This window comes from Diadema antillarum, unplaced genomic scaffold (assembly GCF_040938485.1).
Source record: "Diadema antillarum isolate AM-2024a unplaced genomic scaffold, OU_Dant_1.0 scf00000186, whole genome shotgun sequence".
NCBI lineage: Eukaryota > Metazoa > Echinodermata > Echinoidea > Diadematoida > Diadematidae > Diadema > Diadema antillarum.
Window position 1 is genome coordinate 708,562 of NW_027271075.1, and position 5,718 is coordinate 714,279.

Below are 5,718 nucleotides of genomic sequence, written 5' to 3' on the forward strand. Positions count from 1 at the left end.
TCTCGCATTTCAGGTACCAAGTGTGATTAATTAGTCTTCCATTGCGCTCAAGTTGCGGAATGATGGCATCGTGTCAGCTTCCACACTTTTTGCCATTACGGAAAGCAAACAAAGTTCATGCAAGTGTAAATGTGCCACATGTTGAAAGTTAGCTGATTTAGAAATCACATTTTCAACCACATTAAACTGGGTGGATTGTGGCCTAGACTTACCTCTACTGTGTTCCTGTACTGGGTACGACTCTTTGAAAAAATGTATGAAATTGTACTGCATTATTTGGCGGTTCCCAGTGATGATTTGTGCCATTGTATGAAGAGGTTTCCCAATATTTTCTTATAGAGGTCTGGAGATTCCCGAAAGTGCTTGGAAGACTTGTTGCTTATAAAACTTCATCATATGTGTGCCAAAGCTCAAACTATCCACAGCAACAGCTAATCAGTTTTACAAGAGTCTTTGATGTTGCTGTGGTAGTTCTATAGTCTTAAGAGTCAATTTGTACTTAGCTCATGTGCACATTTCCCAAATGACCTTTCTTTTTTTCTCTCTTTCAGTTGGTCAGGCACCTCGCTCGTCACTGTGATATGATGCATAACCTTCCCTGACATAGCAATTTGTGGAATTCATCTTCAAACAAAGAATTAGGCTGTATAGACCAGGTGACTAGAAAGGGCCCATCAATTTACACTAGGGGAAGCATCAATTTCATTGTTTTGCATTGAATGCATTTAAACCTTTTTGATTAGTATTGCCAAATACCAGGCTTTTATGAAAATTTTCTTTTGCTGTCGTGTGGATGTGCTGATAAGCACTAATTATGAAAATTACATAAATAATCATATTACAGATGCTTATAATCTCAGTGAATTGAAAAACCACCATGTCTGTTATCACAAATGACCTTCTTGTGCTCACGCCCAAAGGGAAATTATGTACTAGTCTATTGTAACATGTTTGGTTTGCAGTGGAACTCAGAGCCCCAAGGACAATGTGAGGTGCATATTACCTGTGGGAAAAAAAAAATCTCGCAATGCATTTGTAAGATGAATATCAAATTGATTTGCAATTCTACACAGCGTACTTCGCCTCGAGTGGCAGGCCTATTGAATTTCTGTGAAGGTCAGTGCCATCCCATGTTAAAAGTGATTTATGAATGGAGTAGATTAACCCGTTGAGGACGGGCTGATATTGCTATAACACACATTTCCCACAGACACCTGCCCGAATATACTCGGGACTCATCTTCAACAGATTAAAGAGACGAGAATTGTACAGGTTAAGTGAAATTGAATTCTGATTTATGATATTAGAGTAATGTAAGAAAGGTATTGCAGTTAGAAATTGGACATGATCTGACATAACAGTGATGTTGGTTTTGACCTTCATATGCAAGCTGAATGAGAGGATAATGCCATCACTTTCCAACCTCTCACAAATTTGTGATTGATTACCTAGCAACAGCAGCTATTAGCCACGTAACGGTCATCTCTGCTAGGATTTTACAACGGAAAAAATCTACATTTATCTAAGGCTAAGTATTAAAGGGATTGTATAGTTTGGGTCGAGACCTAACTTCAGGTTTATAACACTTTTTGGTGAGATAATGAGAAACCTTATTCAAATTCATGATTTTCTTCCGTCGAGATGTTTTCATTGCAACTGATTGACAAATTGCCCTACATCGACGTCGTTGTAGGGCAATTTGTCAATCAGTTGCGATGAGAAACCTCTTATGAAATAAGAAAGAGCATGTAATTTCAAGAAGGATTCAATGTTTATTTGATGAATATTGGTCTTGAAATGGCTGAGATATCCAAAAAGAAAAGCAATCCTAATAAATTGACGGGCCACGTCTTTTATTAGGATCTCTTTGTTTTACCTTGTTTTTAGATATCTCAGTCATTTCAAAACCGATTTTCGTCAAATAAACTTTTGATTCCGCTTAGAATTCTATGCTCTTTAAAATTTCATGGAGTGGTTTCATTTCTCGCAAAACGTTTCAAGCTGAATCCTCACCTCAACCAGTACTGTACAGTCCCTTTGAGATATTGGCATTGATTTCATGAAAACAAGACGGATAGTTAATGGAGATTATCTGGGCAGGACAATTAGAGACTTCCGAAATATTTTCATCATTGCCTCTTATTGGTACAGTCCAATGTCCCTGCTATATGAAATTGAGGCAAAATTCAAAATTCTCAAACATACTTATGTCGCGTCTGATTGCCATGAAACGGCATCCATTCTGTGTTTGTTTTTATTCCATTTATCCAAGTCAATTTTAATCATTTTGTGTCATTACACTCTACATTTGCATAAGTTCAAGAATGGGTCGAGGTAAATAATGAAGGGGGGGGGGGGGTTAGGGAAAGAATTGTCACGATATCGTCATTGACAGTTAACTGTTTCATATTGAATGGATTTTATCCATGAAGGTCGTCCCTGCTGGAATTTTAAACTCGATTTGGCAGATGTAGAAAGAAAAATGTGGAGCTGCCTTATTAATTGTAATTGGGATGTAGTGATATACATTCGCTCATACACAACACAGGGATAGTAATTTTGTTACATCCACTGTACTGAAATAGGATCAATGTGTCAAACTAATAATACAAAAAATGATCATAAAGGCTCTTTGTGATAAAGAGTAATGAATCTGTCGCCATGGCTCACATGCTTGATGTCGTGAAAAATGTGAAGGGCAAAGAACAAAGGAGAGTAAATGTGTGTGTTATTGTGTGAAGGTGGAGAGATGTGCATCTGGGCTAGACCAGCCATGGGGAATATTGGTCTGCTGGCGTCGGGTTGATTAATGTTTTATCTGTATTATGATTAGACCGTGTAACAACAACCCAGGAAAGAAGGCAGGATTTATTATCAATATATTGGTGATGATGGTGGTTGTTGTTGTCATTGCCGTTGTTGTTGTTGTTTCTCACATGCAAAGGATAGAGAAGACGGAAATGTCAGTAGTTATCCCTTCTTGTTTATAACAAGTACACCTGTACTCTCTTTGGAAAATGACTTGGGATACCATTCTTTTTGTCAGATGCATTTCATGTATTGTCTCAACATCGAAGGAAGCGGAAATATCATGACCGTCATTACCCTTCTATGATACCATAATACTTTTACAAACCTTTAGCAAAGTAACACGTGCTGAGATTGCTGCAGCCTCAGATTTTTCTCACTGTCGCCGTGGATGCTTTGCTTTGCTGTGACTTGTCTACCACGATCGTGCCGCAGGTTCATCGTCGAGATCCGTGGAAGTTCGACTCTCCTTTTTGTCACCGTTTAGGGATGTTTGTTTGTTTGTTTGTTTGTTTGTTTGTTTGTTTGTTTTTTGTTGTTGTTGTTGTTATTTAGGTCGCCTCTCGGCACCCCACCTCCCCGGCACTCCCGAATACAGGGAGCACGAGTTCAAGCCATGCCTACAAACACACAAACATCCATCTATACACGCGAACACACGAACACGGGCACTCAGCACGTACACACGCCTGCATCTGAAAACATTCACGTTCAATGGCAACAAGTTTGAAAATGGAATTGAAACCAAATCATTAACCTAATGCTGAAAACCCAATGCTAAAATACTAGGAAAACACATCTGTGAAGTTTGGGGGAAATCGGACAATCCGTTCAAAGTTTTGAATTTTTGAAGTTCCAGTACCACTGGATGTTGAAGAAGACAACAATTCGTGATGTCACAATATCGATTTAAAGAAAATTTGAAGAGAATTCAACTTATTTTCACTTTTCTAGCATAATAAAAGAGCGATACTTCTTAAGGAATTAAGGGGGAATATTATCACCTTCAAAGGATTAAGAAACGATTGAAAGGAAATATCACATTTCATTAATCTTTTTTTATATATTTTTTTAAAAATAATTTTCTTGATTCGATGTCTTACTGCGGCATTGCAAATTGTAAGTCTTCGTATACATGTATTATACTCTTTATGTATGTGTATAAATAGATGATATATATATATATATATATATATATATATATATATTAATGCTTAGCTTTAATTAATATTCAGCTTAATGTAGCTGAATATGGGCTATCCAGCCATCTTCCCAGATGGAAAATAAACAAACAAATAATACATATATACAATGTATATATATGATTATATATATATATATATATATCATGGGCGTAAATCCCGGGGGGGATGGGGGGGGATATATCCCCCCCTGAAATGGAGGAGGGGGGGATGGCCTGTACAATCATCCCCCCTGAAATGTGAGAAAAAAATGGAGGAAGCAGAAATGTGATTGTATCATTTTTGTCATATTGCATGACGTTCGTATGCCCGCCTTCAGACAGGTAACAGAGCTGAACAGTATTCTATCTTGTAGGATAATGTATACATAATTTTCTCAAGCGCTCGCTCGCTTCGCTCGCTCGCGAAGAAAGTAATATCGACATAAGGTATGGTCCAGACGTTGACAACGTCAAATAGCATAGGCTTACATGTAAACATGCTATGAAGCGAGCAACTCGGGACCATCTGCAAATTATGTACGAAAACAAACAAACAAACAGTAACAAAAACTATACGGCCATAATTGAACCCCCCTCCATTTCCTGCATCATTCCTGAAACGATGACTCTGATACATCTATGGGCATAAATACAGGGATGATCAGGGGCGTCGAATGTATCTCGGGGGGGGGGGGGGGGGGGGCAAAGGGGCATTTGCCCCGCCCCTACGGAAATGTTGGGGGCAGACAAATCATTGTACTCCAAGCAATTCCCGAGATGAGGACAAATCTCGAACTTTCTTTATGGAAACTTGGACAAGTACCGCCAGAATTATTCACCGGATCGCTGAATTGCAATCATGAATATGCAAAAGATCCGCTACTGGGTCCCTTTCGATAGACTTTGTTCACTTTTGAGATTGACGTTTTATTTCCTTATATTCATCAAAGAGTGTGCAGCGGATCTTTCACTTAAAAAGCTCCCTCATAATGCATAGGCGTCGATGGAGGGGGAGGGGGATGGTTCCCCCATAAAAGTATTGCGGACAAACAGATCATTTTACTCCTCCTCGTAACTCCCGAGATGTGGAAATGTTCTTACTTTTTTGATAGAAAACTGTTTAAATATTTCACCCAAAGAGGGCTGAATTTCAATTCTGAAAATACAAAATCTCCCTCGCGTAAGAGGGGGATAGGCCTAACCCCTCCCATACCCTCCCCGTTCAGTCATTTCTACTTAATACACTTTAGATCGACAGATTTTAAAATGTTTCATCTAAAGTGTGCACCAGGTCTGTAACTTCAGTTTAAAGAAATGCAAATGTTCCTAGGGTGGGAGGAGATATCTAGATACTTTCAATTAACGGAGGGTTCCCCCCCCCCCTAAAAAAATAGTATACACTTCCGGGATTGAAAATTCCCCAGATTACATCATCAATGTGTTTACGAGATATTTGTTGCTGCCAGTAATTGCCAGCAGTTGCGCCCGATGCGCCCCACCCCCCTTAATTTCCTAAGCGAAAAAAAGTACAGCTACGAACGGCAGTTTTTGGACTGTAAAATATCAAAATTTTCAAGCTCGCTCGCTTCGCTCGCTTACATTCAATCGTTATGTCATTCTCCTGATGTTGCTGTCAGCAATTGCCAGCAGTTGCGCCCGGTGCGCCCCCACCCCCTTAATTTCCTAAGCGAAAAAAGTACAGCTACAAACGGCCGTTTTTGCACGTA